The sequence below is a fragment of the Ambystoma mexicanum genome, chromosome 2q (assembly GCF_040938575.1).
Source record: "Ambystoma mexicanum isolate Mex_15411 chromosome 2q, UKY_AmexF1_1, whole genome shotgun sequence".
NCBI classification, from domain to species: domain Eukaryota; kingdom Metazoa; phylum Chordata; class Amphibia; order Caudata; family Ambystomatidae; genus Ambystoma; species Ambystoma mexicanum.
Genome location: NC_090924.1, coordinates 384213017 through 384235465, shown reverse-complemented (window position 1 = coordinate 384235465; position 22449 = coordinate 384213017).

The following is a 22449-nucleotide window of genomic DNA, read 5'->3' as shown; positions in this document are numbered from 1 at the left end:
GCTTATAACAACATGCAGACCATTCTTAACTACCCCTAACTGCATCACCCTCGCCAGAACCCTTGTTATGGCAAAAATTGATTACTGCAATGCCTTATATCTAGGTACCAGCCAATAAAACAGCAGTAAGCTCCAAGTCGCCCAAAATAATGCTATAAGTGCAGCCCTCAGCATCTCCGGGTAATCACACATCTCCGACACACGATACAGCTTATATTGGCTCCCTATCTCCTCTAGAATATCACTCAAAAATCGTGCACTCACTCACAAATCCAAAACCAACCAGCCACCCATCTATCTTGCTATCCGCGTCACTACCCACATTACTAACAGACCATTAAGATCTGCGCAAAACCACTCACTGGTAATGCCTAGATTAGTCCAGAAAGCAGGGGGATCCAGCTTCTCAGTCCTCGCTGCTAAACTCGGGAACACTTTACCCTCTACTTTAAGAGCTGAACCATCATATCTGGCATTTGAGAATAAAGTGAAATCATTGCTCATCGAGCAGGACCACACTACTTCTCTTACATAACCTGCTGTACCGCCATTATCTTCTCTTGTCTACTGTGTGCTAATACACCACCTTATGTAATTAACTGTGCCTTTTCTCTCATATCTCTCCCAAGCCATGACATACTGCCTCTCTGTAAATAAGTGTACATTTGCTGTTATCTGTTGTATATTGCTGCATATTGGCATTATTGTAAATTCACTGCCTTTCTATGTACCTCCCATGTTACCCCTCCCTAAGAAATGCACTCAGATGCCCTTGGGCCAGGTGCGCAATACAAATAAAATAAATAGAAATAGAGAAAAGGAGAGGACGACCTGAAGGAGAGAGAAAGTGATAGTGATGAGTAGAATATGAGGAAGTAAGTGGATATAGAGAGGTGAGAGAATGTGAGAGTAGGTGAGGGAGCGGTGCAGGGCCATGAACGGGCTCTTTCAGTTCCCCAGCATCTGCACCAGGCACCTCATGTGCATATAGCCCACACTGGCCCGCTCAGCAGAGCGGAGCAAAGTGGAGCCATAAATGGGCTATTTCAGCTGTTCCTGCTGAGGTCATTGCCTGTGCCTGCCCTTGCCTTTGTCTTTCGGCTGTATTTTTTTGGTTTCGTTTGTAGCAAAGCACCCCACTTGCACGTGCAGTTGTTCGCCCGGCGTTTGGTGCTCGACACGCGCCTGCGACGCGAGATAAGAGACTCAGGGCCTGAATCAGAGTTTGTGCTAATTATAGTGTGGAAAGCTGACATTCTCCCCTCCAGTTTCCAGCACCATCATTCTGAGATAGGTGGAAATATTGGAGGGGAAAGGGTGTGCTTTCCAGCAGCAAAAGCTGCTAAAATCACACACTGTGGGGGAAATATGTGCTCCAGTGGCATTGCCAGCATTTCCCAAAAGACTGCTTCTTTTTAAAGAAAGTTTTCATAAACTTTCATTAAACTAGAAAAGTGGCACTGCCGTCTGATAAATGCCATGTTTCAAACGGGAAACAGTGTGCTGTGTTATTTAACGGCACCTCCGAAGGTACCGGTAATGAACGCCACTTTTGGCTGGTGCAGGAAGGGTGTTCTGCTCTCTGAATACAGTCCTTGCCAGCCCCTCGCATGTAAATCATGGCTTTCCAGGAGTGGTGGGCTTGGTTTATTGTCGCCACTCCCTTATTACTTCAGAATACATGTCTTCGTGGAAAAGTGTCGGTCAACTCAGACACAGCGCTTTTCCACGATAATATATACCTCTGAATAAGGCCCTCAGTCGTGAAACGACATGAAATGCAAATATATGCATACGCATATGACGAGGATCGTAGGAACATGGAGCCGGACCAGGCGGGAAAGTTGCAACTTTAAAGAGATGCTTCCAATCTCAAAAATTATATATAAGCCATATATCATGCGCCACACTATCTGATATAACCTGCTGTCCTGTGTCCTGCTGTCCTGTGTCCTGCTGTCCTGTGCTGTCCTGTGTAATACTGCTGCACATTGACAGGTTTTGAAATGTCTACGATTCACGGTCTTGAAACACACAGAAGCCCGGCGCGTGGCGGGGATTAGTTGGCCAATTTGCAGCAGGGTTTTTCCCTCCTTTGCCATCCTCTGCTCGTATGTCGAGTCGTACAGAAGGGTGTATGCCCCAAGGAATCCGCTGAACGTTCTTCTTTGAAAGGACTGCCTCAGAATAATTAAGGAACATCCAAGGGACTCTCACGTGGCAGTCATTGTGGGATTATTCTTCCCTCTACTCTTATATGTAACTCTGGCTTTAGAAAAGACGCTTTAATCTGCAATCCAGTAACCTAATCGGAGCTCCACGGGAAGTCTTCCCAGAGTCACGACCCGATAAAAGGGTCTGAAAGAAGCCCCAGCACACGATTTTGTGCATTTAGTATTTAGTGAGGGCCTCTCACCCGCAAAAGCCTGTGAACAGTTGGTCGCTCACTGAATTTGCTTCTGGATCTGTTTTGGTTTTTAAATTGCTTCCATTGCATATTTGCACATTTTGGGTGCTTGGGGGGGGGGGGGGGGCTATGCCAGCGACTCAAAGCCAGTCGGGCGTTCCCCATTGCACTACTGCTTTCTGATTATTTTTTTAAGCAATTTTATGAATTTTCGAAAATTCTTTATTAGCAGCGTATTTGGCTGATGTATGTCATACAAACTGTGAGACTTCGAACTTGCTGTTTGCTGCATGTGTATGTGTATGTCATTTCATGTTAAATATGACCAGGCGTTAGTCTCCTAGTAAGGTATCCCCATCATAGGACCCCAAAAAGAAAACTGAACGAATTATGGCTCAACTTAAAGAGGTTAACAATCTTATAGACCAATTCAAAGTGGTATTAGATGATTGTAATATAGATGAAGTCGGTCTGAAGATGAACCCTAATACTGCTAAGTTTGGGAAAGTTAAAGCAGACACAATTACCTTATGGTCCTGTTCCACAAGGGGAGATTACTGTGGCAATAAGACCCGAGGCGGCGGGCCAATACCGCCCCAGGCCGTAGGTATTGGCCCGCCACCGAGGGTCTTATTGCCATTAGCACACCGGCCCGTTGGATTTTTTTTTTGTTTCGGCGCGTTTCGAAACAGAAAAAAAAGAAAAAAAATGGCCGCCGGGAAAGGGAAAATGGAGTCCGTTTTCCATTTCCATGGCGGCCATCGGGAGCTGACGCGCTGGGAATACAAGTGGTCCTAGCGTGTCCGCTCCTGAAAAAAAAAAGAAAAAAAAGAAGCAGAAGGTAAGTGGGGTTGGGAAGGTGGGAGGGAGGGAAAAAAAAAAAAACGTACCTGCGTCCCCGCTGGAAGCCTCCAGCCGTGTGGAGGCGCGGAGCGGGGATGGCCCGCTCCGAGTCTCCACACTGCTGGAGCCTGCTATCGTTGCCCAGCGGGGATGCAGGAGCAAAAAGGTAAGTGGGGTAGGGAGGAGGGAGGGAAGGAAGGAAAAAGAAAAAGCTTACCCAAGTCCCCGGCGGGGGGCCAAGGCAGCTTCTTAGTCGTGGGGAGGCTCGTAGCCCCCGCTGAGGACAAGGCGCCTGGAATCCTGGCCGAGAATCGAAGGATTCTCGGCCGGGTAAGGACCCGGCGAGAGCCAATCAGAATGCTTGTTGCATTCTGATTGTCTCTCGCCGGGTACTAATGGTGAGGAATTCTATGATTGTAATATATCCATACTCGCAGGGAACCCGGAGCAAGAAGGGTGCCAAAGGGGTTCACTCCGCGTGGGAATCCATCAGGGAGCATCTAATGATTTGACCACTAAAACATGAGGGAGAGGCCACAACGATGGGGAGGTGGGCCCTCAGAACCAATTATTAATGCCCCTCCACCCCCTGCAGCAGCTTTAACTGCAGTATATGTTATCAAACTGTCTTGCAGGTCAGCCCCTTTGGCTGATACAAATCCTGGGAGAGACTTGGATCTGAATAGAGAAGGTCAGAGTGGCTGCTCCAAACCTATCAAGCAACTCTGTTGACTCTTGCACAAATTGTGCCAACCTGTATTTAGAGGTAACAAAAAAAAGTATACATGCTTATCAACGAGTTAACCTAAACCGTACACTCCCTGACCAGGGATATTCACACCATTAAAGAGGGCATGCCTCAATCTTTTCAGCCGTCTTCAATTGACACCTTGACAGTACGAAATCTGGGGTCTTTGGCTAACTGCTAAGCATTACTGTGAGATGCACATCTACTGGCCGTTCAGGATGTCATACGGTATTTTACAAGGACCAACCCCCCACCAATTGAAAGTCTGTGAGGAATTTGAGAGCATCTGCAACACACTCCAATCCATCAACTGTGCATATAGGAGGTAGAGGCCAGCTTGGTACCCATTTAGCCAGGAAGCATGTGCCAACACACAGTTATCAAAGTGGGGGGCCTGGCACAAGACTAGGAAACTAGAGAAGGGCACAAATGATTGAAGAACACATGCATACGCTGGTTTAGAACCAGAACGGGCTGATACTCTGTTATTAGAAGCAATATTAGAAATGTGGTGCATTTCACTGACCTGAAGAGGAGTGGGTATGATTACCTGAAAATATGCTTCTTTGAACATTACTGTCCTATAACATATTAGCCATAGATTTCAGAACTATGCCCCCCCTGGGATTGCAAATTATTGCTAAAGGGACAATTCCTGTTTGAAAATGTCCACTGGGTGGAGGCAGGTGCAGGACTGATGCCGTCTGACACCTTGCCACCACTATGGAACTTGTCCCTTTGGAGGCTATTACCTTGGCGCTTATCCCCTGTTGTTACCAGTGTGTCCAACAAGGGACAATGGTGAGCTAAATGTTCTCTGCTGGAATACAGCTCACATCCGGAGACCGATAGAGGATGAAGATTGGATTTGTTTTATCATCACATATGATATCATCTGTCACCACGAGACATGGGCAACTTCTCCAGTGACTCCAGAGGGACATACACATTTTGACATCTTAGCTGAGAGGCACAAGGGAGCATAGGTTCGCTGGGGCATGAGTATATAGCTTAAGAACTCACTGAATGCCCAGGTAGACGTTCCTTCTAACACTGATGTCGACCTGCTCTGTTTGAACTTGCAGTTATCAAAACACCAAAATCTTTTCTTGTCTGATGTTTACAACCACCCTGTGGAACATAACCTTGAGGACTTTGTTTGACCTTGAATTAATTATACAAGCCTGGCGGTCAACTGACATGGGCAAGGGCATTGTGTGGGTAGCAGGTGATTTCAATTTACAACTTGACCCCGAGCGAGAATTGCTTGATTTCCCAGAAGATGAGGACCAAATTCGGAATATAGTGACTCTATTGCCCCAATGTTGGCAATATAGGCGTGTTCTTGGCATGGCAGAAACACTGTTAAGGCTGGGCATAAGGTCATGTAATGGCCAGGTGTTCGGCGACGTTCCCCTTGCAAGTACATTTTGCAGGGGCTGTCTAGTAAGCCATATTGATTACATCTTTCTGGATTTCCAACAATGGGAGATTGGTAAGTCTCTGAATGTCACGCATAGATCTGAGAGTGACTACTTACCAATGACACTTTCTCTTTAGATTGTCAGCCCCATGATAACTCAGACCTCTTTGTCAGATATTTATACTATTACCAGTACTAATTGGAGAAGGTTACAATAGGATCTGATACATCATGATGCTACTATGGTTAACATTTTCTCAGAAGCTTTAACGTACAGAGAGCCAGTTTTTACTCATTGTACAGCCAATGATGAAGTGCTGTGGGAATTGAACAGTAAGATCACTGCTGTGCTGAATTATCATCTAACTAAACCCTGCCAAACACTTAGGGGTAAACCAAGAACAAAATCACCATTTTAACTGGTTTGCTTGTGAATGCAAGGAAAAAAGCATATAAGGATCTCATAAACAAAAAGAAACATACTCTCGTAACAATTAGGTGTAAGAGCATGAATGCTGCTCTAAAATAAAAAATAAAAAAGATTATCGAGCCTTCTCGAAACTAGCCTATTTGGGAGAGCACAATGAAGGGGTCCCTTTTCAAGGAGCGATCACACAGGACATTTGGTAGGATCACATTTCTGAACTCCATAAATAAGAAGAGGACAGATTGAAGTTGAAATTTAATAAATGCAAATACAAATACTGCGGAACAGCAGAATAATTTGATACTTTCCATGATCCTTTTATTGGAGAATATTGAATATTTACCCTTAAAGAAGTATAGGCCGCTGTGTGCTCTCATCGTGGAAGTAAGGCTCATGATCCAGACAACGTTCCATTGGATGTACACAAACACAAACCGAGCATGTGGGTCCCCTATCTGCTACTTGGATGGAATCTCTTCTGTAGAACATCCCAATCTACAAGAAGGAGGATAGTAACAATACAGAGATCCCCCTTCGTGAAGCAATGGGAAAGATTTTTGGCAAGTTGGTGTGGGGGTGACGTGAACAATGGGCCACTGAATCGAATTGTATTATCAGCATTCAGGAAGGGCATCAGTACCACAGAACAGGCATTCAGACTTAACATTTTGATAGAAAAACATGTTGTTTTGTGGTCAGGAATTGTGTATTTTCATGTTGTCGATCTAATGTCAGCGTTTGATTGTATCCCCCATGCAGAGCTTTGGAAACCACTGTGACAAACACATTCCTGACTCTCTGCTGAATGTTTTTCTGTTACTATACACTGAAAACACTGCTATTGCTAGATCGGGAATTGATGAGGCCCATACTAGGAAATGTCCTTTCGAGAAAGGTGTGAGACAGGACTGTATGTCGGCCCTCATCCTCTGCTCTATCTTCTTCAATGACACTGTGAACCACTTAGCCACTTAGGCTACTCAGATGCACCTAGGCTTGCGGGGAGCAGGATACATAGTCTGATGTATGCAGATGATGTTGTGTTTGTTTCCCGTACACCAAGTGGGTTGAAGAAACTAGCAGATCCGTTTGTGACATTTTGTGACAGAAAGGGATTAACAGTCAACACAGCTAAAACCAAAGGAATGTGATGTGGGAAAAGGGGAAAACATTTCCCGACTCAACCATATTAATTAAATGAATATAAGGTGGAGGAGGTTGAGATTTTCGATTACGTAGGCTTTCTTTGGACAGTAACGGCAAGTGGGACACGCATGTGGAAAAAGATTATCTCACATTAGCTCGCAGATGTGCTGTGATTGGGAACGTTTCCAAAAAGTATGAGAACAATGCTGTAAATCCTGCCTTAGACCTATATAGGTCACAGGCAGTGGCGGTTGCAAATTATGGTGCAGAACTATGGGGTCACAGCAAAAGTGGTTGCCTAACTGTAATTGAAAATACTTTTTTTCAAAATACTTCTTGTCCTTTTGGAAATAGACTTATCATTTATTGGTCAAACTATAAAGATCAAACCTCTACTGCATTGGGCAAAGTTTTGGTGTAATGACGAGCTTGGCTGTTACTGTAACTCACGTATTGGTTTAATGAGTTCTGAGGGGAAACTAAGGTATTGTGGACAGCATATGTTAGATCCATCTTTCATACATACATGCATGTATGTATGTGGGGCATTTATCATGCAAATCACGGATAATGCAAGGGAATGCCCCAGAGATCATAAAAGGAGGCATATTGGAAATATGTGTGTTTTCCAAGCAACTCACTGATTGTCTATCCATTGCGGCCGGCTGGAATGTTTGGTCAAGCATAACTATGTGGGACCACAAATATTAACCGACAGACATACAAATCCCATTAGCGTTTTCTCTTTATATGAAATGTAATTTTCAAATTTTCTCTAATATTCTTCCACTTGCCCCACTTACTGATGCCTGGAACGAAACAGGAAAGATAGAGAATTGGGAGAGGAGAAAAAGGGAGAATGAATGAGAATACACACAGGAGTGAGAGAGAGAAGGCCAAAGTTAGGCATAATTGCTTTGGGAATATCAGAGTAGGTCGCCTTTAGTCATTCTTGGACTTAGAGGGGTAAAGAAGGATGCAACTATGTATCCCGCATTAAAAGTCTAGATTAGAAATAGACAGTAGGGGTTACTATTCCCCAGCCCTCACTTGCAACCATCTGGGGAGTAGGGAAGCCTGGGTCAGGATGTAGGGAGCCCACAGAGGTAGAGGATTACACCAGGATGTACCCTTAGTCTGGCTTTCCTGCCATCTAGTCTTTACCAAGTTCTGAAGGTTGGCAATTCATTCTCGAAGCTAGTTGGGGAATTTGTGAGGCAATCAGTGAAAAGAGCATCACTGACTTTTTTGTTTTTGTTTTTAAGGATTCACTGATTATCATGATTCGAACAGATACTTCAATTATTTGAGTATCCAATTCATTATTTCGGGACTAGAATCACTTGTGTACAGGTGCGTTATAAATGCCATATCATATCATATTTGCTAGACTACAGATTTCTCTTCTTTCATAATGATTGCGAGTCAGGCCATTAAGATAGGTCAGCAGTTTCAGTGCTTGCAGCTACAACGTGTGTGTGATCTGATAGTGGCACCTTCGAATCCTGCCAAAGCTAATCTTTCATCCTTTCAGGCTCAATAAATGAGTACCAGCTTTGGTTTGGTGATATTGCATGTTATATGTAAAGCGCTTTGGCAAAAGGGCTACATGATTCACACATCATTATCATCATCATTATCACATGCTTAGCAGATCGAGGATCTTCAATTTGAATAAGGTTAGAACTATGAGTGAATTATATAATTATAACAGTACTTTTAAAGCAGGGAATGAACTCTTGCCTCGGGCTATGTAGTTGTTGCCAAGAAAACCAGGATATCATCTCCATAGGAAAGGGCACACTTTTAAAGATTGGAAGAAGTATCTTATTGAATGTGGGAATCAACAATCATTGTGGGCATTGCAACAATCTTGGCACTGTACATTGGAAATGGGATGTAAAGACAGTCATTGAACATGCCACGGGAAATCTCTCTCTGTTGTTGGAAAGACTTCCTAATTTGAGTTTAGCCAACAAGTCTGTTTCTCTACTATTGACCCTGATTTCATTCTTGGACAACACACTTAATTGTGCCCAAGCAACATCAAAACTACTTTCTTCAGGTAAACATGTTTGGGGGTTTGTTTGTCTAACTAGTGATTCTGTGCCTTACTTCTCTTTTCCTTTGATCTCGGGTCATGTAATGCTTGTTGCACAAACCTGATTACACCTCACCTTCATATCTGGCAACGAAAAAAACAAACCCCAGGGTGGGGAGCAGAATGTAGGCCACCTTAGCTAAAGAGCAATTTTGCCATCTCAAAAGGGTGCCTCCACATGCCCATTTGTTGGCTATGCACTCAGTGGCTGCCTAGAACTGCCCCAGTGTAGCACCAGCCATGAACCTCACCCACAAGATTGGATTGTCCATTGAGAGTAATATTTTAAACTTCACTGACTTGCTGTCTTCACAATCAGTCAATCTTCGTGACAAGGCAGCAGGGCATGGCCCACTACTATGTCCATTGCGATTGTAATTGGTACTGTTTATTTATACAGCCTGTATACACAAGTGGAGTGCTTCAAAGCACTTCAAGGCGGGAAGGGAACAAGGGAATACAGTAGTCATTCTCAGGCCTTACAAACTAGCAAACAAGACCTGGCAGCATTTCTCCTAGTGCAAGTGCATGAAGTGTTTAAGGTGCGACCAAGCTAGGGAAGGGAGACAGGACAAACAAACTTACTAGTCCTAGTACATTCAGGTCATGCAAGTCTACAGCAAAGTGAGAGTTATGGGGGAGGGGGTAAACAAGTGCCCAGGGCCCTGGGTTAAGTGGCAAAGAGGTTATCCCTCTCCTGGGGCATAAACTAAATTGAAGTAATGCTGAAAATAGTGCAGAGGCCCGGAGGCAAATGCAAGACTAGCGGGGAGCCTGGGACCAGGCAACCAGTCAGCAAGAATCTGAACAGAGTTTGGGTAGAGAAGGAGGAGGGGGCAGGAGAAAGGAAAGGAGGTTAGCAGGAGAGAAATGGAGGAAGAGAAGAGGAAGGTTTGGGGAGTTTCCTGAAGTTAAGGAGCTCTGGCTCAAGGCAGAAAGAGGCAGGGAGGCTGTTCCAGAGGGAACACCTGCAGAGGATAAGGACCTCCCACCAAATTTCTGCTTGGAAAAATGTCTCACCCACAGAGAGTTGGAGGAGGACGAGCGGAAGGCTCTAGAAGTAGAGTATTTCAGGAAGAGAGCATTGTAGATAGTGTGGGCCCCGGCCCCAGAAATCATTGTGGATTATGCAGAGAGTCTTGGACTTGATCCTTGCATCCACGGGGAGCCATTGGAGGGATTTCAGCACTGGTAGTAGCAATATGCTTAGGACCTATTGATTTATGTCTGTCCCTCCTATGTGATTATTGAGCGGTAATTTTGGATTTTCAAGATATGCAGCAGGTATGCCCATCCAATTCACTACATGGGTTGCCAGACACTGGCTTCTTCAGTGATTGTGTGTCCATAACCTTGGATAAGCAAAGAATGCATTTCTCATTGCATGACTGACAAGAACCATGATTCTCTGTGTATTTACGTATGGATGAGATTATGGTAATACATGTTGACAAAAAGTAGGTGCCTGAAATGTGTTATTATTCTGAAACCAACATGGGGTTCGATCGGTATGCATTGTATGCAGGGCCGGTTCTAGGGAATGGGAACTCTACAGTCTGCTTTTTGGGGGACAAGCAGGAGGAGCCTGAGTGACCCTAAAGGCAGCATATACCTCAATGGCCAGTGTGGCCTAAGCCTTCTAGAGGACATTAGTCTTTGAGGCTCTTTACAGGTTTTGGTGGTTTGCTACTGGAAATACTGTCACACTAACTTAACAAATGCCGCTGGCAGGAGTGGTAATTTTCAATCTGATTGTGGCTTTTTCTTATTCCCCTCCATGAAGAGGGTTTAATTGGGGAATTGTGCCATCACTGCATGCAGTAATTGTGCATGCCCTGTAACTGCCACATACGTTCAGGTTTATCTCCATGTATCATCCAGTGTGTTATTCTGCACATGGCATTAAGACCCATAATCTTGCAGAGTGGTAAAACAGGAGTTGTTTAGAAATACTCTCTATTTTAACATTACTGCCATATTTCTATTCAGGCCTATGCCTAAACACACTGTTTGAGATGGTGGTCTACATGCCTACTAACACAACCCATTATTAATATGCAACAAACATGCACATCGATTCTAAGAGTGAATGGTAAACTTCCTTGGAAAAGCAATTTTCTTTTTTTTTTAAATACAACTAAAGACAGCGGAAACAATTCTGTTCTACTATTCATTCTAAATACTTGAAGTACTGGCACAAAAATTGTTTTTATTCCCTTGTCTTTCTTGCCCCAACCCACTCACCCTTCAAACACTGTTGCAGTGTTTTTAATTTTCTCTTTTAATGAATGATCGTTCATAAATATATAGCTGGAAGACGTAGTAAATATCTCCTTCTGCATGAAGCCAGTCTCCCAAGCGGCAAGAGGCTGCAGGGTTCTCTGCGCCTCGCAACGCGCAGTCCTCATTAGTTTCCTGCGTCACAGCTTTCTTTACACCAAACAGAATTGGATTTGGAATTAATATTGCTCTGCCCAGCCTCGTAGCCTTCGCACACAGCAGATCAAAGCCTCTGAGCCCGTACAGGCGTTCAGTATTCTGTCGCAGCCATTCAAGCAGAGGCAGGCTCTGCATCCAAATGCCATCCCACTGAACCTTCCAGCCCCAGAGGTGAATGACCCTGCATCCCTCACTAATAGCCCCTTGCCAGAGGCAAATGATTTGCATTCATGGGGAATTGTCATGAATCCTCGGAAATGGTTGCCTCTCACTAATAGGGAGCTACCCTATTTGGGACTAAGGAGATGAGCCTGCTAAGCTTAACACCCCAAGGGTAAGCAGGGTCCTTCTGTAGGTGACTACCCCTTATGGAACAGGAGCACCCCAGAAAGGAGTACATGTCACCATCCCACCCCCATTTCTAGGATATATGTGGTCTAGGGTGTATATAAATCCTATATATACCCTTTTATCATGCCTGACCCTAGCTATGCCGAATCTCCATAAATGACGTCAATGGGACAAATGCATCAGTCACGTGGAGGAGCGGTCAGACAAGAACCACTCTCTAAATGTCTTAAGTGGGACATGAGTTTTGACTTCCTCATAAAAAAACCTGCAACTTACTGTTTATTTTGTGGGTTGAGCTTGGAGACAGGAAAGGAGGCTGACCTGATCCCCAACTGAATGATCATCAACACCACGAAAACAATGTTTTCCCAGCAGACCCCCACAACCTCAGAGTGTGCTAATAATGAGAGACATTCATCTACTTCTGTTAGCAACTTTTCTCATTCAAGTCATTCGAGAGTTTTCATTCAATCAAACCTTCCCAGTGCAAATTCCTACAATGTCCAAGTTGGCGGTATCCAGGGGACACACCCAATCACCTGCCACCAATGCCATTCCCTGACCAATCAGCAAGATCCTGCAGCCCCCCCCCAAAAAAAAGTTGCCCCTCTCCTCAACTTGTGCTGTTAAATGCAAATTAAATTCATAAGTGTTTAGCAGGTATTGTGCTAAACCAAGTCGTGCATCTTTGCACGTTCAATCAAGCAGACCCAATGTGCCAATTGCTTCTCAGTGAAAGAAGCATAGTCCTAGTTTGGGAATGTCAAATTATTCCATAGCACATTTTCAGTGGTGCAGAACACCAAAAATAATCCAAACATTCTGAGCTAGAATAGCGGCTTGGGCTTGATGTGTCAGTAGAATCAATGTGCCAGGATCAATAGGCCAACATATAGAGAAAGGATATGTCCATCTGTGTGTTTCTCCATATTGTTTTCTTCTAGGTTTCATCATTCTTCAATGTACGTTTCTTTGGTTTATGCTGCTTACAATAATATGTCTCTTATCTTGGACATTATAGAATAGACCCTATATTTATATCAATCAGCTGCCATTATGAAACTGCATCGGTTAGGACGGTCGGAACAGATTATGAGACAATGGGCCTCATTATGAGTCCGGCTGTAGCCATGCCGGTATAAACAGCACGGCTGCCGCCGGAATCAATTTCTTTCCGCCATCCAGCAATACGGAATTACCGGGGCATTACGCCCCTGGAGGTCCTGGTAACTGGCCATTGCCGGGTGCCAACAAATATTTCTCCCCATTCCCATTCGAGTCCCATTGGACTCAATGGGAATGGGGAGGACGGATGCACCGGCATCATTCGTGAATGGTGCCGGTTCATCCATCAAGGTCTGCGAGCAGGTGGGGAAAATGAAGTGATCGAAGACAGGTCTGACCTGTTGTGTGGAATGGTACCCGCTTACAGACCTCGTAGTTTGCCTGTCGGTAGCTTACCGGCACTGTTGTTATGTACCGGCAAACTTGTAATGAGGCCCATCATTTGTTAAAAGTGCCTGTTCATTGGGATATAAGCCATCACAGCATTATAGTTAGCACCATGTCTGAAATTGCTTTTTGAGACATGGGTGCTGGGAGGCGTTATGTAGTCTGGAGACTGGGGCACAGAACTTTGTGGATTTCATTGAGAGTCTGGAAAGTTACTGGCATGTGAGAAAAAGGAGGTGAACAGGTTTTGGGGGGGGCAGACGTTTGGCATGGCAAGTGCATCCACATTGCAGACTTTTAAAGAAATGGAGAAAGGGTGCACTGAGACTGTTCCTTCGAATTACAGCAAGGCATCTTGGCAGAGACAGTCAAGTCTATTCTTTGTCTGCCTTATCTTAAAGCAGTGATCTGCAACATGTTGGTCACTGCACCCTAAAATGCTGCTTGCCATTTGCTCTGAGACTTGATGTGGAGGCCTAGAAGAAAGAGGCAATGGGTGTATGACAGCAATGTCAGTGTAGCCTGAGCCAGATTGTGCTGAAGAGCTAGCCAATCAGCATGCTCTCGTAGGTAGATATGCTATCTTATTAGCTGTGGAGTCATAGGCAGAGTGGGTTAATGTGTGGCAAGGGTTATACGGGTTGAAGTGCTGAAGGAGCTTGCAGGAGGCTGTTGAGATGAAATAAGGCTACAGATTACACAAGACTCATAGTGACCACACTGCTGCTGCTGAAATTGGAAGCAACCATCTACTGGCTTCCCTACATTGCTTGGCCAATTGAGGCAAGTTAGATAAACAGCCTTAATGAGGCAGTGATTCAGGAGTGCAGGAGGCCCTGAAACAAGGCCAGCCTCACCATCCAGTAAAGACAATGCGATTGCTGCTACAATTAGCATTTAGAATGTCCCAAAGATGAATCTAAACGTACGGGGCCAGCCCCACTCTGCAGTCACTGCATCACTTGAGGCTGCACCAGAGGTGAACTGCTGACTGGAGCAAGTACACAATATGTGTAGTAACTGCTGCAAACAGCCATGCGTTCCCCAATGGCTCTCACATAAGTTCCAATGGGGCTATTTATAGAGACTTAGCTAGTGAATAAGGGGACAATCAGTAACATGTTTGTTCAATTGGCTCTTTTTGAACATGCAAACAAATGAATGTACCCTTACTGGTGAGAAATGCTCTAAGCAATTTGTTTACATGTAAAGATGCAAGACTTTAGGGCCTGTCCACAGATTTTTTTCTCTTTTTCAAAGGTATGGTCTCCTAAGTAGGGGATCCAAAACAGGGAGTCTGTAAATACTAGATGCTCGCTGTGTTGGAAGCATACACAAATACGAAAGCAATCGTTTATTTGCTAGTTACATGAATACATATAGTGCAGAAGAAAAATTAAAAAACAATATTTAAGAATTGCAACATACATGAGAAGAGTAACAATTAGCAATGACTTTAAATGCAGAGTGAAAATTATAACATATGCAATAGAGTGAAAAAGAATTAATATATACACTTGTGTGAACACAAAGAAAATGCTTTGTGGTAAATCCAAAGATCAAAGTGGAAACAAAGGGGCTATAGAGTCACCCCAGTTTCTAAAGGATGTCCTAGTTGGGAAATAATTCCTTATTTGTGTTGGGTATTCCTTCTAGGTATAACAATAAATGTTACAGGGTCATATGGAAAACAAGATATCTTATGCCCTATAGCCTACATGACAGAGACTGAATAGACAGAGTCTGGGGCAACTAGGAACCGTTATACTCCGCTGTTCCCAGTTGGTATCACGTTTCGGCAGATTTTCAATCAATTGCATCCGCTTTCATCAGGGCTTTTTAGGGGCGACCCTGCCGGTGCTGATTATCCCAAGTCCTCGGTTCTCGATCACTAAGAGGGATTTAGCTGAGCATGAAGGATCCTCACAGCGGGTCCCATTATGATATACTGGTACCCGGACAGTGTTGGTGAACCACACAGTGATTCTGCTAGTAGGGTGGCAGTGGTCCAGTTGTAGGGTAGTTGGTTGTTGCTGGGATTGTACTCCTTGTCAGCTAAGTGGTTGCTCATAAGAGACTTATGGGTGGGCTCGATCTTTTTGAACATGCAACAAGTTATTGTAATGTTTTTGTTAGAAATGTTTCATACACATTGCATCGTACTTCTGGATAAAAGAGTACACTAATTGACAAACTAATTAAACCAGAGTCCCATGTTTATTATCTGGCGAAAATTGCCATATTTTGTAATTTGCACAGCTGGAAAGTGCATGATAGGCAATTAAGTGGGATTCATTCCCAACTTTTCTTTAATAAATAATTTGCATATGCCAATATGTAAATTAGTCAAGTGTGTTTTCTTGCCACCCTGCATGATTGGCAGAAATGTTACACATGCATTGCAGTGTCCTGGTGGAAAAATGGTCATTGTCTGATACTTTGCTACTTGGCATGTGGATAGTGGGCAAAAAATGCAAATGCTTGCTACATTTTCGTTTATAACGTAATGTGCAGATCTTCCACTTCAAATCCAATGAAGTTATAGTTGACAGTTTGTAATTAATAGGACCATAAGTTCTACCAGATATGAAAGTAAAACCACCACGTGTTCTTCAAATATTCCAAGTTGTAACCAATGATATTAGCCTAATGAGCTTAGGAATTACCGATTAATTTCCCAGAAGCTATTTCAGAGGGAAGCCCACACATCCTTTAGTAAAATGTCCTTTTATGCCTAACCACGTTTTGACCAATGCAACATGCCCCTTCTGATTTTAAAAAGCACTATTTGCCACTATATTCCATAGGAATTCCTCGGGGAGTAACCAACAAAACATAACGCCAAATGAAGTGATTTTTAAATACTGCCACATTGTGACTTGTGTTCTTAAAATACACCATGTACCAAAAAAGAAAAATTGAAAATCCCTGAGGAGAGAACGATAACATTAATTTTCCTATAATGTTTGTTTTAAATGTTCCAACTCATGGCCAATTGTGTACTGTACGCTTGTGCCTAATTAAAATACATTAGTACCCGGCACGTGCGGCGCAAAGGGAATACTGTGTGGTGATTGGCTCATTTGCGAGCCATACCACACGGTATTCCCAGTTACGCCGTGCATGCCGGCTACTCTGTTCCCGGTGAGGGGCGTGGCAGCCCCTCAGCCAATGAGGAGGCTCGAAACGGGGCCATCCCCGCTCCGAGGACTCGGGTAAGTCTTTTTTTTTATTCCCTTCCCTCCCACCGCCCCCCCAACTTACCTTCTTGTTCCTGTGTCCCCAACAGGGGACGAGGGAAGCCTCCAGCCGTGTGGAGACTCGGAGTGGGGCCATCCCCGCTCTGCGCCTCCACACGGCTGGGGGCTTCCCTCATCCCCCGCCAGGGACGCAGGTATGTTTTTTTATTTTTTTCCTCTCCCGCCCTCCCAACCCCACTTACCTTTTTTTTTTTTAATCCATTTTCGGGAGCGGACGCGCTTGGAACACTTGTGTTCCCAGCGCATCCGCTCCCGATGACCACCATGGAAAGGGAAAACGGACTCCGTTTTCCCTTTCCATGACGGCGGCCATTTTATTGGTCGTTTTTTTTTTTCTGTTCTGAAACGTTTCGGAACAGAACAAAAAAAAAGCAATTAGTACCCCGGTCTAACGGGCCGGGGTACTAATGGCAATAAGACCCTCGGTGGCGGGCCAATACCGCCCACGGTAATGCCCGGGGCTTCGTTAAGGCCCTCGCTATGCTCAGGCCTATAGCTACGGCCCCGGGCATTACCTGGGGCAGTATTGGCCCGCCGCCTCGGGCCTTATTGCCACAGCATTCTTAAGGAAGAACTCCAAGCTCTCTGAGGTGTTTCTTAAGTGCTGTCATTTTTTGAACAATTTCACTGCCACTGAATCTTCTCAGTGTTCCTTCTAAACAACAACTCTGGTTCAAATGCAGTAAACGGCCATTTCAGATTGAAAAAGTTGATCTTCGTTAATCATGCGTAAAGGATAAGTGGATTTTATTATAATATTGTTCTCAGTTGTGAAATATCTTTTTAATTATCCATATCTGTGCAAATCATCATGTTTACAAGCCTCTGTTATGAAATTGAAATAACCTCAACACGTGTTTCACCACTTAACATGTGGATCTTCAGCAGGTGAGTGGTATTTAAGTCAAAATAGCTTTTTCTCCCTTAAGTATTTGTTGATGCTTCAGCATTAATCCTTAATTTTAAGTTACTAATGCAATAAGTTGACTTCCAATGTTTAACTGAACGTTGATAAGTAATTGGGGATCATGGAGAATTGGTCCTTCGCTCTCGGCTGTGCTGGAGCAGAATTGAACTTGGTCTAAATTATGGTTGATTATTGTACATCAACATATTCTCAATAGCAATATTAAGTTTCTTTAGCTGGATACATTTTTCTGCCAACTGTGCACCAATATATTCCATTGAAATATGGATGTTGCTCACATTACAAAAGGTTGGGAATTCCTGTTTTACAGTTTGTGTCATCATTGCTTGCAAACCTATACAATTTGAGTTCTTGGGGGTGGGGGCAAGTTGTTGCAGATGATTGGACAGGAACATGCTGCCAGTTTGTCTTTTCTATTGCACTGCAATGTGATAAGCTGTCGCTGTGCATGGATGCTCTTCAAAACATATTGTTTGAGCTTCATTTCTCCGACAATCTGGTGCTGCACTTTGGAACTGTTGCTGCTCTTAGAGGGCAGCAGCAGCGTATAACCGCCCGCCCCCGACCCCGAACCTCTAAGGTGCCAAAACGGGGAGATTTTGAGTTATTTTGAAAACTCCCTCTGGGTGGTCAGGGATGACTGTACGTGGAACTTTCTTTCAGCTATAATGGGTACCCCATATAACTGAAGTAGCAAGTTCAACGAGTGGAACTATAGGCAGGGTCAGTGACTTAGAAGGGGGTACATGTAAAGAGTTGTGTTTGGTCAGGATTTTGGCACACCAATGTTCCTGGCATCAGAGAATATTACAAAACACTGTAGTCAGTTAATGCATGCAGTCAGGTAATCGGAAATGGGGTAGGTAGTCAGCTATGATGACTGATAATCATCCTAAAAATGATGCCTAGCTCCCAAAAGACTCTTTTGTTGTAGACCAAAAGGCATATAACTGCAAAGGTACAGAGTCACAAGTTAGACTATAAAAGATGGCACACTCAAAATATAGACATTTTAAGGTCAAAGTTTACAAAAGATAGGCAGGGTCAAAATATAAAAAATGTAAGGTCGACATTTAGATCTGGCTGAGAGAGATATGATGTGAGTATCGGGCACATACAAGGGGTTTAGAGGGTGAAACAACCCATTATAAAACCAAGACAATCTCAATGAAAGGGACACATTGAATCTAAAGCAGTATGTCCGTTTTTTCAGTTTAGGGTTGTGTGGAAATATGGGAAAAGGTATGGAATGAGCATGCAAGTAAGGTTTAAACATGTCAGTCTTTTATCCTGGCTGCATTACACTGTCAAAATCTAATGCATTTTTCATTTTAAAACACACGTGTCAACCTTGAAGCAGATCGACCTTTTGCTGTCTGTCTTTTGACATGGAGATCTTTTGAAGTTCATCATAAAAAATACAGGCCATTTCGACCTTTGGAACAAGTCAATCATGTACTGCCTATCTATTGACATGGGGATCATTTGATGTATATCAAAAGACTTACAACCAGCCAGAGGGAGGAAGTATGAGTGGGCACTGACTAAGCACCTGGGCTGTGTGAATCATTCGTCTCTAATGCACCTGCAGAGTTTTTTATTCGAGTGACAATTCCTCCTCAGGGTCACTTAGCAGAGGTTTCCATTGTCTAGTTCCCCAATTGTTCCTCCTAAGGGCTGCAGACAAGGGTAGCTATCCTTGTGAGAGTAACAGGCTCCCTGTGGCTGTTTAACTGCTGAGAGACAAACACCTAGATTAGCAGGTCCAATGAGAACAGCCACCTAAGTGCACTCCAGTGCATGATATAGAATAACTACAGCAGCAACATGTGCAGGTATTTACAATAATGGCATGTTTAATCTCTGGAACATCACCACTACCACTTACTGTTAGAACATACTTTTTTTATAAATAAAGCTTTGAATCTGAAGCCTGGATGATAACTTAGAAAGTAACACATTTGTCCAAAGAAATTGCGAGCATATTTTGATTGGTAAGAACATGAAGCAGAAAAAATTCCTCCAAATGAAGGGGAATACAATACTCTGATGAGAAACTAATTTTCCAAATTACAAATCTAAGTGTCAACAGAATACCATCATAACCATTATAGGGGCACATACAGGGCCTGCACTCGCTGTGCCTTACCCTTAATTGGTAAATGATAGTTAGAATGAGGTAAGAGCTGAAAATGTAATTACATTTTTCAGAGGTTTCTGGTCCAATACCCGACAAATGGATCAACTTGGTGTCTCAAGTACCCTACAGTCAGCTGCTACACAGCCTAGTCAGGTTGATCAGGCCCCAGTCTACCAGGGTGAGCTGGTAGTTGATGTCCTGGGTGTTAGTCTTAGCAGTGCATGGCAATTATTTCTTTAGTTTTTCGATTTTACCTTGCAACTATAATGTCCCTTTAACACCGTTTTTTGCAATTAATTTCATAGTTTGTATTAGTGCAACTTAAGCATATTGTTCCTTTAACAAAGGTTTTTCAAACCATTTCATAGGTTTTTACTAGTACAACTTAACCATTGCATCCCTTTAAAAACGCTTTTTAATGAATGTCTATGGTTTTTATAAGTGATAATTTTTCATGATGTTAAAACACTTTGTTCAAGGTATTATTAATTCCTTTTTAAACATATATGAAAGAATTATAAATCTCCTTTAACAAACATTTTTTTTGCAGCACATATTGATGTGTGTCATTTTCAGCAGTGCATGTTGATGATGCAAGTTATTGTTTAATTGGTTAGGACATGAGGCTTGACGATGACAACAGCCCTACCAAACCACCCCCGTTAGTTTACCATAACTGGTGAATTTCTTTGGCTTTTCGATCTTACCTTGCAACCATGATATCCATTTAGCAATTTTTTTTTTAATGAATTTCATAGGTTTGTATTAGTGCAACTTAACCATAATGTACCTGTAACACTGTTACTGTGAATGTTACAGGTTTTTATTAGTGAAAATGTTTCATGATGTTGTAGCAGTGTATAAGTTATTATTAATAATTCCTCTTTTAACATACATGACAGAACTATAAACCTCCTTTAACAAACTTTGTTTTTTGCAGCACATACTGATTTGTGTTGTTTTCAGCAACATATGCCAGGGATGCATGGAATGGTTGACTTGCCTAGGGCATGAACTCGACCATAACCCAAGTCCCACCACACCTCCCCCGTTATCCACTGCACCTAGCATGCATCCCAATCCAGTGTCCACTATACCCCCAAAATGTAACAAATGGCCAGTGCGCATGGCTTGCTGCCATGGCCAGCATACACAATTCATGGGCCATGGGCTTCAGCCATACCGCATGCCCCAATAAGCAAATAGTAGACATATGTCATTGCCGCGGGCCAGGCACACTGCCCAGGCATCAAAGTCATATCACTACTTTTTTGTTCCTACATTTAGGCACTTTGGATAAATAAAACACAGGACAGATCTGCAAAAGCATGCTGTCAGGTCCTTTTCTCATGCTCCGCACGCATGTTTGTTGTAATCCTGTCCAGCGCTAATGGTGGAAGCCGCAAGCCCAATATCTATATGCCCTAAACTTAGCCCACCCTCTCCACCAATCTCTTGCCATCACCTTTAACCTCTCTCTCCTGATTCACTTTTCTCTCGCCACTACTCCTACTTCTGCCTAGCACTGTCTCCACACCCTCCTTCCATACACTCTCTCACTTAAACTCTCTCTCTAATATCCCCAACAATTTCTCTATCCCGCTCTCTTAATCTTCACTTTCCTTTTCACATTCACAAATTTCAAACACTGTCCGTAATGCCACACTTTCTCTCTTGCACAATTAATACCTCTCCTGTGCTGTGCTCCAACTCTGCCACCAACTGTTCCACATGCCCTTCCTGAACCTGCTCTCTCGGTCCACATCTACACCTCTTGATCTCAGCCCTGAAACCGTCACTCTGCCTCTCATTGTGTTCACCTTCGTACTGTGGTCCTTCTGGTTCAGACTATGCCCCTTCCATTTGTTCTAACGCCAGGATGACTCTAATGACCAAGCCGTGTCTGCCGTTTCCCCAGGGGCTGGATAACAAAGCTGAGAGACTTTAATACCTTTCCCCCCTTTAGCCCTGCCCCATTTTCAATCTATGAAATGCTAGCAGCCAGGTGCTCAGATTGCTTCCTGTTCATGTTGCGTTATTCATGTGTCGGTGAGTTCTGTTCCCAATTCGACCTGGGAAGAATGCCTGTTTTCTTCCTGATCCTTTGCAGTCCATTTGCCCTCTCAGTTAAGGTTTGTGTTCTCCACCATTTGCCTGGGGTGTCTCTGGGTTTGGGAGGTCTCTGTTCAGGTCTCTGTTCAGTGCTGCATCTCTGTTGGGCAGGAGGAATCCCAGTCCATTCCATGTTCATTCTTGGTTCCACTCCTACGTTTCCGGCAAATGTTTTCTGAGTGGCAACTCTGTATGATGTATTCCTGAATAAATGTTCAAGAGAAGGAATACTCAGAGGTATCATGTGATAGAAGGTGGTACCCACATTACCACTCATGGCACTTAATGAGATTTCATGTGCCAGATTGCTATGGGTCCCCGTTCTCCTCTGAAAGGCCCATGGCACTGTCCCTGTCATACAATATTCTAAACTTAACCATACTATATTATAAACTGAACACCTACACCTGTCCTGAAGCTGGATCTCCCTACCCTACCTTTGATCCTTCTAGCCACAATGGACTCCAGCAACAGCCCCTTTCTTATCTCCCCCAGTTCTCCCTTTGGAATGGCCAAATGCAATGACCCTTTTCAAATGCCAAGAACACCCATCATCAGTGAAAACAGCATTGGACTGCACTTTCTGGACAGGTAGGGGTCTGAACAATTCTTAACAGCACCATGGCACATGCTATTGGGTGATGTACTGTCACTCAATTGTCAACTTCTACT